The sequence below is a fragment of the Kogia breviceps genome, chromosome 1 (genome assembly GCF_026419965.1).
Source record: "Kogia breviceps isolate mKogBre1 chromosome 1, mKogBre1 haplotype 1, whole genome shotgun sequence".
Classification (NCBI taxonomy): domain Eukaryota; kingdom Metazoa; phylum Chordata; class Mammalia; order Artiodactyla; family Physeteridae; genus Kogia; species Kogia breviceps.
In genome coordinates this window covers 2,365,276-2,378,352 of record NC_081310.1, presented here as the reverse complement: position 1 = coordinate 2,378,352, position 13,077 = coordinate 2,365,276, and positions in this window count along the sequence as shown.

Genomic DNA, 13,077 nt, shown 5'->3' with positions numbered 1-13,077 from the left:
ACAAAAGAATGGATTGCAGTACACCTGAAACTAACACAACATTGTAAATTAACCATAACTCCAATATAAAATAAAAATAAAAGAATGGAGCTTTTAACTAAGCTCCAAAGAAACATATTCATCAGTGAATTAGAATTATCTTAGCATCTGTTCATTGGTAGTACAAGGTAACAGGTAGTATAGGAACAAGAGGACGGGTCTATTATTTCCTTCTTTGGTGAATAATGCAAAAAACTTTATATAAATGTTGGCCACTTGGCTCAGCGACCAATGCAAATGCAACAAACATCTAAAGGGGTCTCCCAGGCACCAGGCACCTCTTTCTCTGACTCATGACTTCACCTTCAGTGGACCCTGCGTGAATCTAGTCTATGACAGGATTTTTCAACCTGTGTGATAAAGATAATATATTTGAAATGCTGTTTGTAAACTTTGGCAACATTCCTCTGATCTTCAGACACAAGGTTCTACCAAATTCTCATCAACGCTAAGCATGCAGAACATGAAAGAAAGCATTTCAACTATCAAAGTTGAAGTCAGGAGCTCAGACCAAATTTAATTTCGGTCTGATTTGAAAACATTTTGGTGTTATGGTTCTGTGGTTTTAGAAAAAAAATACTCAAAACCAGTTCTGGTTTAAACAGGTTGAGTAGGTTAAAACTGAAACATTTCTCCCTCGGTTTGCGGTTAAGGGATTCGTTTATTGTTTCAGAAATTGAAGTTGGTTAACCAGCTTCTGGTTTGGGCTCCCGGCTCGATTCAGTTCAAGATCCTGGCAAATACTCAGAAAACTGTACGATTCCTAAATTACCATGTGCTAAATATCCCAGCCTCCTCAAAACCCACAAGTCTTCCACAAACCTCCTTTCCACTGCTAGGATAACAGAGAAATGTCCCAGCCAGAGGCTGCCCAGTATAACCCAAGGGTAGCGCAGAAGGCAGGCATCACGTAGCCTGAGAGCAAAGAGGACCCTATGGGTCCACTTTCAACAGAGGGTGATAACTGAACGAAAACATGCACCTTTCCTGAGCATCAGAAATCTCTGCGTTGGCAGCTCTCAGCAGTGATGTCTGTTGACATCGGTGTTGGGGACACAAAGTGATGAGGACACAACAGTGATGAGGACACAAAGGTGTCCTCTTTTAGTTATGCAACATGTGTCAATTAGTCGCTTAGAAATGATTGGGTTTTTTCAAGTGGATATGTTGATACACACATATACACATTCATACAGATACTGGCTGTACCTAAGGACGCACTGACAAGTTATTTTCAGTCATCTGCGTTCTGATGGGTGTTCTTGTCTGGAAGCAAAATGCACAGGCTACAGGGTACATGTTTGGGAACGTGTCCTACATATGGGCATAGAGTGCTGTGTGTGACAGCAGGAAAATGTGACGGCAGACACTCCCTTCCTCCTCTTCATGCGGTAAGATAAACTTGGAAATCAAGACAAGAAATTTGGACAAGGCTAAGGACTGAGGCGTGCCCCAGGCATCCCAGGTCTTGGACTCCCTGAAGCATGGGTGCGGCTATGAGAGCAGCTCAGCCCATGAAGCCCATCTGCCCTGAGGACCACCGTCTCTGACAAGAGCCTGGTGCCTCGATGTGACCGCCCACAAGTCTAGATTCTTAGTTTGATTCTGGCTTCAGAGAAAGATGGGACTGTTTGGTTTCCTCAGTCAGGTCCCTGTCTGTGTTTTCTGTTAGATTTCAAGTTCTCCCACTTGGAGAGCGGGCACGATATCAGGTGACCTCGGTTAACGCAAATTTGCAAGGAGCTCGAGCAGAAGGTACTGAGAAAGGAACCTTCTCAGCGTCCCCCGTGCTGCAGCTGGGAGGGAATTTAGATATCTCCTCCTCTAGAGGTTTCTAAACTTAGCTGGCCACCAGAATGAGCTGCAGAGCTTTATTAAAAAATAAAATAAAATAAATCTATTGAATAAGAATCACCAGTGCCGCAACCTGGAAATCTAGGATTTTAGGAAGCGCCTAAAGTGGGGGCTGTGGACCCCGCTGGTCCAGCTCACCCCCCCTTCCTCCGTTCAGAAGGGTGCAAATGCAGACAGCCCCTCGGTTGTGGGTATCACAGCTAACACGTGTGGGGTGCCCACCGTGGACCAGACGCCTTAACCTGCGTTATCTCCAGTCCTTACAACGCCTCCTAAATTCCCGCTGTGAGCAGACAGCTTCCTGCAGTCTCCTCTCTCTAGATGTTCCGCGCTGAAGATAAAGTGATTAAGTTGCATTTCTCATCAGCAGCAGGTTCTCAGGGATGTTTACTGGGACCTTAAGGGATACACGATACTGTCCTCAGGCTGGTGGCGCGGCGGAGATGAACGAACTCGGAGGAAATGAATGTCCTCATGATTCTCAAGCCAGTATGAAGAACCCCATGCAAAGCCACGTGCTTGGCCAACGGGGTTCCCAGAATTCAATGACCCCGTCTGACTTTCGGCCACTTCCATGAGGGGTGAACTCACGATCTGAATTGATGGGACCACCCAAAGCGTTAAGACGCCTGATGGCTATTGGACTGGTTTTCGTACACAAAACGGTTTGGCTCTTATAAAGAATATTCACAACAAAACAAGTTTAACTTCAAGCAATTTTGTTGCTGCTCTTTCCTCTACTGCTTGCTTCCAGAATTTCTAGCAAAAAAACACTTTCACTTTCAGGAAAACGCATGTATTCAATACACATTTCACTTTTCAAATGGCTGTATGGCATCCTCCAGAGAATTTACCTATTGAGCATATTTTCCCAGCATGATAAAATGAAGTAAGTCAGCATCTGACACCACCCCTGGCACCACTGCCACCAGCACCTGCCACTTGCCCTCCGCTCCTTTACATCATTTCTGAACCCCAATCAAAGCCTCCCAAGGGAAAATTTTGGCAGCCTGAAGACATAGCTAATCCCCTTATAAATAGTTGTTCTTCTAAATTGCCAGAAAATTGAATGGATTATAACACAATAGAGCTATAAAAGTGAGTGCCTCCATAATAAATGTCAACTACACTTCTCTTGTGATTATTTAATCTCCTTCAGTCGACTTTATAAACCATGTTACCCAATGGATGAAACAGGAGGGAGATACAAAAGATTCTTCTACAAATTAAAAACTTCATGAGCTCTGCAGGCATTCCTGGGAGACATTTCCAATTCCAGACTACCACAATAAAGCTAGTCACATGAATTTTTTGGTTTCCCAGTACATAGAAAAGTTATGCTTATACTATACTGTAGTCTGTTAAACGTAAAATAGCACTATGTCTAAAAAAAAGGTACATACTTTAATTTTAAAATGCTTTATTGCTAAAAAAATGTTAACCTGAGCCTTCAGTGAATCATAATGCTTTGCAATAGGAGCACCAAAGATCACGGATCACAGATCGCCTTGGCAAATGTAATAATAATGAAAAAGTTTTAAATTTTGCAAGAACTACCAAAATGTGACACAGAGACATGAAATGGGCAAATGCTGTTGGAAACACGGCACCAATACTCTTGCTCAACACAGGGTTGCCACAAACCTTCAAGCCTGCCGATGCGGGGGACGCGGGTTCGAGCCCCGGTCCGGGAAGATCCCACGTGCCGTGGAGCGGCTGGGCCCGTGAGCCGTGGCCGCTGCGCCCGCGCGTCCGGAGCCTGTGCTCCGCGACGGGAGAGGCCAGAACAGTGAGAAGCCCGCGTACCGCAAAAAAAAAAAAAAAAAAAAAACAAAGCACAGTAAAGCAAAGCACAGTTAAAATGATACATGCCTGTATTTACAGAAACAAGGATACTTAAAGGACTTCACAATCACTGGGTCTTAGCTCACTTTAATTCTCCAGGCCCATTCATGGACAATGTCGTGCTGAAGCCTCACGGCAATTATCAAAGGAAGCAGCCCTGGACGAGTGGAAGACGTGGACTTGAAGCGGAATGCTTAAGTTTGAGCCCAGGTTCTCACCGTACTTGCTGCCTGATGAAAAGTTACAGTCGGCCCTCAGTATCCATGGGTTCCACATCCACGGATTCAACCGACCTCAAATGGAAGATATTCAGAAAAAAAATTCTGGAAAGTTCCCCAAAGCAAAGCTTGAATTTGCCACCTGCAGGCAGCCATTTACATCTATTTACGTAACAGTTACATTGTATTAGGTATTATAACTAATTGAGAGCTGATGTAAGGTATACAGGAGGATGTGTGTAGGTTACATGCAAATACTGCACCACCTTCATCGAGGGAGTTGATCACCCACGGATTTTGGTATTTGCAGGGGTCCCAGAACCAATCTCCCCGCAGATACCAAAAGCTGACTGTGTTTAATCTCTCTGAACCTCAACGCCATTACCTGTGAAATGGGGGTGGTGACAGCTGCTTTCATTTACTGAAATGAAAAGACCAAATGACATGAATACCTGAAAACATCTAGCTCAGCATTCAGTTTATGCTTTCTGTCCATGCAGATCCCAGTGGGCATTTTTTATCTTGACAAGATGATTCCAGAACATAACACATTTGCAGGAAGAGCCAGTAAAGAAGCTTTAAAGAGTAATAATAATAGGAGACTATCATGATGGTACATTAATTACCTTAATGGTCTCAGTTTCTCTATCCCTCCCTGCACGCACCTTCTTTGCAAGGTGCCTCTGCAGTTTCTTCCATCAAAAGGTAAAGTGTACTTCTTCCCTGACCCTCAGGGCTGAGTTCAGTCACGTGACTTGTATTGGCCAATGAGATGTCGGCAAACTTGCTGCAAACAGAGGTTTGAAAATGCTCTGTGTTTGCTTCCCGCCCTGCTCTCTGTCCCTCACGGTACGAATGCCTGGGCTGTGGCACGTGGAGGATAGAAGATGTGCAACCCGGTTAAGTGCGTCTCCCCAGCCCACGGCCAGCAAACCACCAGGCTAAGAATGAGCCCGGCTAAAGCCAGTTTAACCCGGCGTACATCAAGCTGCAGACTCGTGAGCTAAATAAATGTTTACTGTTTTAAGCCATACCTTCTCCAAGGGGTTTCCATGAGAAAATTAAGTCCTATAGAAAAAATACTTGAGTGAAAATTTTCTCAATTCTCCCCCATGGAGCACAGTTAATTTGTTACATGTAATAAACGCCTTAGGGCATTAAGGCTTAACGGCTTGCTGAAACCCTGTTAAAAAGGGCTATTTTGGGCTTCCCTGGTGGCGCAGTGGTTGAGAATCCGCCTGCCAATGCAGGGGACACGGGTTCGTGCCCCGGTCCGGGAAGATCCCACATGCCGTGGAGCGGCTGGGCCCGTGAGCCATGGCCGCTGAGCCTGCGCGTCCGGAGCCTGTGCTCCGCAACGGGAGAGGCCACAATAGTGAGAGGCCCGCGTACCACAAAAAAAAAAAAAAAAAAAAAAAAAAAAAGGGCTATTTTAAGCCATTGGATTTTGGATTGTTGTTATACAGCATAATTGCAGCAATAGATAACCGTCACAACCATATATTAAATAAATCTACATATAAATATGTCAAAATATATTTAAATGCTTTATAAAGTCACCATTACTAAAATACAGTGGATCTTTGAACAACATGGGTTTGAATTGCACAGGTCCACCTATATCCAGATTTGCTTTCAATAGTAAACACTACAGGCTACGCAACTTGTGGCTGGTTGAATCTGCAGAGAGGGTAGGCGCCCTAACTTCCTCATTGTTCAAAGGTCAACTCTAATGTGTCACCAAAATGACAGAGCAACAGAGCAAAATTAAACCTCAAAAAAGTCTGAAATATACATAAAATAAAAAATGAAAGTGGTAGGATAAGTCTTTGGGGAAGTGACGGAGCATTCATTAAGGTCTGTTGGGAAAATTAGGTATTATACGAAGAACAAAAACTTCACTCCCTGACATCTCGCCATCAAATACACTCCGTATGGTTAAAAATCTGATATTTGGGGGAATTCCCTGGTGGCACAGTCTTTAAGAATCCACCTGGGGACATGGGTTCGATCCCTGGTCTGGGAAGATCCCACATGCCACAGAGCAACTGAGCCCGTGTGCCACAACTACTGAGCCTGTGCTATAGAGACCGCGAGCCACAACTACTGAGCCCACGTGCCACAACTACTGAAGCCTGTGCACCTAGAGCCTGTGTTCCACAACAAGAGAAGCCCACACACCGCAACGAAGAGTAGCCCCAGCTCTCCACAACTAGAGAAAGCCCGCGCGCAACAGCAAAGACCCAACCAACACAGCCAATGATGAATAAATAAATAAAAGATTCTTTTAAAAAAAATTAATACTTTGTTAAAGAAAGAGCTATATCATAAAAAATAGATGAAAATTCATATCATCCTCTACTGAGAGAGTCCTATTTAAGCATGGTGCCAATAAACCAAAGCAGAGAGACTGACAGAGCTAACAATATAAAATTTTTAAATATCAGTACATATTTAAAGTATTAACTTTGGCACAAAATGCTTATATTTTGATATGATGTTAAAAGGCAAACAGAAAATGGAATTTGGTCATAGGTGTTACCTATATATGCTTTCAAGGCAAATATTTATTGAGCTTCTTCTATATGTCAGAACTGCATCTGGAGATAAAATAAAAAGCAGAAACAGGCATAGCTCTTATCTTCATGGTACCTAAGGTCTAGCAACGGAGCCAGACTATGAGGAAGTAAAGAGCAGCAGAGCATTCCAGTAAGAAGAAACCACAAGTGCAAAGGTCCTGTGGTGGGAGGGGCTTTGGTGTGTTTGAGAGACTGAAATAAGGTCACAGGGGCAGAAGCACAGGAAACAGTTGGGAGACTGGCTTCAAATGAACTAAAGAGAAAACCAGAGGCCAGAAGTTGCAAAGTTTTACAAGCCATGAGAAAGCCTTTGGATCCTTCTCCTAAAAATAAAGTCACTTGAAGGGTTTTAATTAAGCAGGCGACGTGATCAGATGTGCATTTTGTGAAAACCTTCTGACTGTAGAAGAGGTAACTGATTCAAGCATTTGAAGTTAGTGAGTCACGAAGGAAAGACACATTAGGAATCTAGTCTGGAGTGGGTGGTAGTGAGGACAGGTGATTGGATTCAAAGATGCTTTAATGATTCAAACAAACAAACAAACATAACACTGGAGTTAGGGAGTGAAGGAAAGATCTTTGTTCCTTGTGCCAGAATGGGGTAGGGGCACCCCTGTAGGGAAACCAGGTGGGGGAAGAGATGGATTGTGAGTTGTATCTTACACACAGTAAGGCTGAATTGTCTGTGAGGTGTTCACTTAGAGGAGTGCAGGTAGCCGTTCAATGTGGGGCAGCGATGACACGAGAGGCTAGAAAAGCAAGCCTGGGTCTCGCCGGCATCTGACAGATGGCTGAACTGGAAGTGCATGTCCGAAGCTCTGAAAAGGGCCCTCAGAAGATGAGTGGTCCCCAGGCAGAGCCTTGAAGAAGCCCAGAGACTGATGGCCGGGTAGAGTCTAGACTTGAGAAGGGATGGGCCATCGTGGGAGGGGACCAGCCTGGAGAGACCGAAGTCACCGCAGCCAACAGCAGAGAGAACATTGGTAAGGAGTGGGGACCACGTCCGGCTCCGTGGAGAAGCCGGTGGAAGGACGACCTGGAGTCGGTGACGAGGCAGGGTCCCGGGCAAGGGCGACGAACGCGCTCCGGGCCGAGGCCTGCAAAAGCCGCTGGGAGGACGAGGAGAGATTATGGAAGATGTGGGTAACTTGCCCCGGCCGCTCTGGCTGCGCTGCTCTGCCCTGAGTCTGCCCGAGGGGCCATTTTTAGAAACAAAATCCCCAAGGCTACGGACACTGGCAGATTCGGAACTCCAAGATGTCTTGTCAAGAAGGAACAATAAGTATTCCTTTAAAATCTATGGGAGATTTCTCTACCACACAGTAGGTGTCAGTCTCCTGGTGAGAGCTTGTAAGAAACAAAAATTGAAAGTAAATTTTTTAATTGAGATATAGTTAATTTACAATGCTGTGTTAGTTTCAAGTGTACAGCAAAGTGATTCAGATATATATATATATATATATATATATTTATTCTTTTTCAGATTCTTTTCCATTATAAGTTATGATAAAATACTGAGTAGAGTTCCCTGTGCTCTACAGCAGGTCCTTGTTGTTTACCTCTTTTATACATAGTCGTGTGTTTATGTTAATCCCAAACTCCTAATTTATCTTTCCCTTCCCCCCGCCACCCTGCTTTCCCCTTTGGAAACCATAACTTTGTTCTCTGTGTCTCTGAGTCTATTTTTGTTTTGTAAATAAGATCATTTGTTCCATTTTTTTTTTAATTCCACAAATAAGTGATATCATATGACATTTGTCTTTCTCTGTCTGACCTACTTCACTTAGTATGACAATCTCTAGGTCCATCCATGTTGCTGTAAATGGTGTTATTTCATTCTTTTTAATGGCTGAGTACTATTCCATTGTGTGTGTGTGTGTGTGTGTGTGTGTGTGTGTGTGTGTGTATGTACCACATCTTCTTTATTCATTCCTCTGTTGACGGACATTTAGGTTGCTTCCATGTCTTGGCTGTTTTATTTATTTGTTTGTTTGTTTTGGGGTCTTCGTTGCTGCGCGCGGGCTTTCTCTAGTCGCATCAAGCGGGGGCTACTCTTCGTTGCGGTGCGCGGGCTTCTCATTGCGGTGGCTTCTCTTATTGCAGAGCACGGGCTCCAGGCACGTGGGCTTCAGGAGTTTGGGCTCACGGGCTCTAAAGTGCACGCTCAGTAGCTGTGGCGCACGGGCTTAGTTGTTCCGCACGCGGCACGCGGGATCTTCCCGGACCGGGGCTCGAACCCACGTCCCCTGCATCGGCAGGCGGACTCTCAACCGCTGCGCCACCAGGGAAGTCCCCGTGTCTTGGCTATTGAGGTAAATTTAACGTAAATAGCCAAATGAGATAAGGTACATAAAGTTCTTAGTTCAGTGCCTGACACAAATATCCATCTTCTCTCTTCTCTTTTATATGAATAATACTAAAGTCTAAGACAATTGAAAATGTTTGTGTGATGTTGAGTCTTCTGCTCTATCAATATTAATATCAATTAAATAAATTCTACCTCTTTCACCTCTTTCATATCCCTTTAGTACTTATGCTCTTCTATTATAATTAATTGTAATTAAGTTAATAGAGATTTAATAACCAAATATTTTATAAGATACTATTCAATAGTTTTGGTTGTGGTGTTTTTTTGTTTTTGTTTTTGTTTTTTTTGCGGTACGCGGGCCTCTCACTGCTGTGGCCTCTCCCGTTGCGGAGCACAGGCTCCGGACGCGCAGGCTCAGCGGCCATGGCTCACGGGCCCAGCCGCTCCGCGGCACGTGGGATCCTCCCAGACCGGGGCACGAACCCGCGTCCCCTGCATCGGCAGGCAGACTCTCAACCACTGCGCCACCAGGGAAGCCCGTGGTGTTTTTTTAAAAAGACATTCGGGCCACAGTTTATGCATATACACATATGATGACTGGGGAAATGGATGCAGAAAAATATTTAACCTGTTTTCGGTCAATAATAAAACCGAAAGAAGCAGCAAATAAGTTCTTTTCTTCCTGAAAATCTGCCTTAGCCTGAAAAGCAAGAGGCATCCACGTGCCACTTGACGTTAAGAATGCATTTCATCAGGGCCTCCTGCACAAGAAAATTAGAGGTTCCTGGTTTGCTCGTTTACTGGACGTAATCCAACACCACACTGCAGCAAAGGCCCCCTACGGAAGGAATCGGTCGAATCCCTTCCAAAACGTCCTAAAGAAGAAAATACAATAGGTAGAATTGAAGCTGTCCTGAGCGAGGGCACACTTATATTTCTGACGAGTGGAGATTACTCAGTAACACCTCGCGGTGCACCAGAAAGGAGGGAAGCACGGAGAGCTGATAAGCGTAATGAAGTCTTGGTCGTACGTGAACTCCCTGCTGTTAAATCTCTTCGGAGAAGTAGGGTGAGCCTGCCAAGTCGGTGGGAGCGCGGCTGGATCCGCGGGCCACTGAGGTGAAACTACGCACAGCCTTGTGGCCACCGTGGCTAAGATCACGGGTGTTCAAGCTCAGAAGTGGAGCGCTTTATCTAGCCTTCAACTTTAGGGAAAAGTGATGACATAAAGCCGGGCTCATTGTCGTTGTACATTTCAGCAGAATCTAGAGATAAAGACCGGGGTTTGATAAAATAGCCAAAGCTTGGAGGTATCGTGTGGTTTGCAACACGGAGCCACATCGTGTAAACGTTGCATTCCTCATCCAGCGACTGATAGCACCCCCCCGCTCCCCCGGTTAAGGCCTGTTGGAGTTCACCCAGGGTCCCTGAAAAGCCATGATGAGGTTGAGGTCTACGGAAGGTGGTCTGTGTCGTGACGGATGCGTCAGGGGACCAAGCAGAAAGCGGCACACAGCAACTGAGGACGGCTTAGTGCGCAAAGGTGTGGGCGGAGTGCAGGGAAACTTGAGGACCGTGCAGGACCCCCGGGGGGGGGGGTGACACCCGGCACATCCATCACCGCTGCGACAGAAGTGTCAAGGCAAGGGGGAGGCCACTGGAAACTTGGGATAGAAAAGGCTCTGCAGAAAAGAGCTCCCTCCAGGAGCTGTGACTTCAGAAGAGGGACATGGCCAATCTGCAGCCCCTGCAGGAGGAGGATGGAGGGGTCCTCAGTCTCCCTTCCCTGTGCTCCCCAGCAGATGGCGTTCACTGAACCCCACCAACATCCGGGGGACATGGGAGCCCTTCGAAGTCGCCTTCAGGGGCACAGAGCAGGATGGAGCAGCAGGGAGAGCAGATCGAAAGGGGCCAATGAAAGACGTCCAGTATAAGTGGAAAGACAGAATTATTGTTTTAAATAATCTCTGGTGTCGCCTACGTCTCTATATCAGTAATTCCCAAGGTGACATATTTGCTTGGTTCCCCCTCCAGCAGGACTAGTATCTTTTGGTTTGTTTTTGTTTTTGCTTTTTCATGTATCTATCTATCTATCTATCTATCTATCTATCTATCTATCTATCTATCTATGTATCTTTCTTTCTTTCTTTCTTTCTTTATGGCCGCGCCTCACAGCATGTGGGATCTTAGTTCCCTGCAGTGGAAGCCCGGAGTCCTAACCACTGGACCACCCGGGAAGTCCCAAGGAGGACCAGTTTTAACACAAGAGTGAGTGAAGGACATTACTTTCCACTAGTCAATTTCCTTAAGCATTTCCAGGTCACATTCTCTCCGGCTTCCCCGGCCAAAATCAAGCATTCTCACTTCAATACCCAGAAGAATATTTCTTTTCATCCTACAAAGAACACCTATTGTTGATTGGTGACATATTTTTAAAGAGAATAATCAGAACTCTCAGTTTTTCCTTCTACAAATCAGGTGAGCAATGTACTTATTCTGAACGATGGCAGTTTTTTGGCTGCTTGGGAACCCTGGAAATATTGATCAGTTAAAAATATTCGGACGCTTGCATCTCCTGAATTTGCTTACTGCAGCCCTTCTTCCTGGTCTGTCGGGAGAGCTCCAGCAATTTTGTTATCATGATAAATTATCCTCCCTGGTAGGTCACTCTTTTTTACCTAAAGTCACAATTTGCTCCTTCCTCTAGGTCACAACCTGATTTTTCAGGGTGGCAGATTTATTGCTTGCTTTGTGCTCCAAAAAACAAATAGCCAACATCGCTCAAAATACCGTCCTGTCACAATAACTTTGGCTATCTCCCAACGGGAATGAGACCCAGAATTCATGCTCCTGTTTGCATGTGGTGGAGAGAAAGAGGCTGTTTCCACATTTCTGTGGCTCTGGGTTGAAAGGACAGTAGTTAGGTTTAAGCCAAGCTGCCAGTTGAAGCAACAGATAAGCAAGTATTTGTTGGCATGGTCTTGGGGAGATTTTCTTCTTTGGAGGAAAAGCTCAAACAGCAAAGCAAACAGCTACTTGTGACCTCCAAAGCAAGCCTTTTCACTGATGGCACGTTTTCCTCAGCTCTTGTCCCCCATAAAATGTCCCTAAACCCTGAGAATGAAACCGCGGTGTTTCCACGGTCAGGTCAGGTCACGAAGCAGAGCTCACACAGTGGAACGTGGACCAAAGTGATGAGAAACGCTCCCAGGCCTGTGCATCACTCACTCAGCTCCGTCTTCCGGGCTTCCTCCCCCACCTGCCCTCTGGGGGTGCCATCACCGCAGCCCCCCACCCAGCCCAGCTCTGGCACCCAGCACGGCTAAAGGCACTGTTTCTGCAGGAAGTCAGTCCCAGCCCCCTGCATACGGGGCTCTAATCTGGCTGGTCTCCGACCCAGCCCAGCACCCTTGGTTCTGACCTCCATCCCCTAACCCAAGTGCATCCTCTTCCCCCAGAGAACCCGTCCTTTTCTTACAGTTCGCATCCCAGTTCAGGGGCGTCACGGGCAACTAGAAAAACCTTCTAGAGGCTTCTCTCTTCCTTGACTCATCCATCGGAAAAACTATCAAACGTCCCAAATGTGCCTCAGATCCGTAAGGGGGTGGCGCCTCCATACAACGAAATACTGCACCATGGTTTAAAAAACAATAAGTCAGGGAGTTCCCTGGTGACGCAGTGGTTAAGCATCCGTCTGCCGATGCAGGGGACACGGGTTCGAGCCCTGGTCCGGGAAGAGCCCACGTGCCGCGGAGCAACGAAGCCCGTGCGTCACGACTACTCAGCCCGCGCTCTAGAGCCCGCGAGCCACAACTACTGAGCCCATGCGCCACAACTACTGAAGCCCGTGCGCCTAGAGCCGGTGCTCCGCAGCAAGAGAAGCCACCGCAATGAGAAGCCCACGCACCGCAATGGAGAGTAGCCCCGACTCGCCACAGCTAGAGAAAGCCCGCGCGTGGCAACAAAGACCCAGCGCAGCCAAAAATTAATTAATTAATTAATTTAAAAAAATAAGTCAATGATAAAATTTTTAAAATAAAGTCTAATATTAAATGAGTGAAATACAGCTGCTTCATGGTGGAGGACCCTCAACAACTTGATATTGAAAGGGAAGAAGTCACGATTCATACATACTGTAGGATTCTGTTTCTATATAGCATGAAACAGGAAAGAGGAAGCCATACTTTACTCTGTGGTCAACGGTGTGCATAGAAGGCTGTGTGACAAAGCCAAA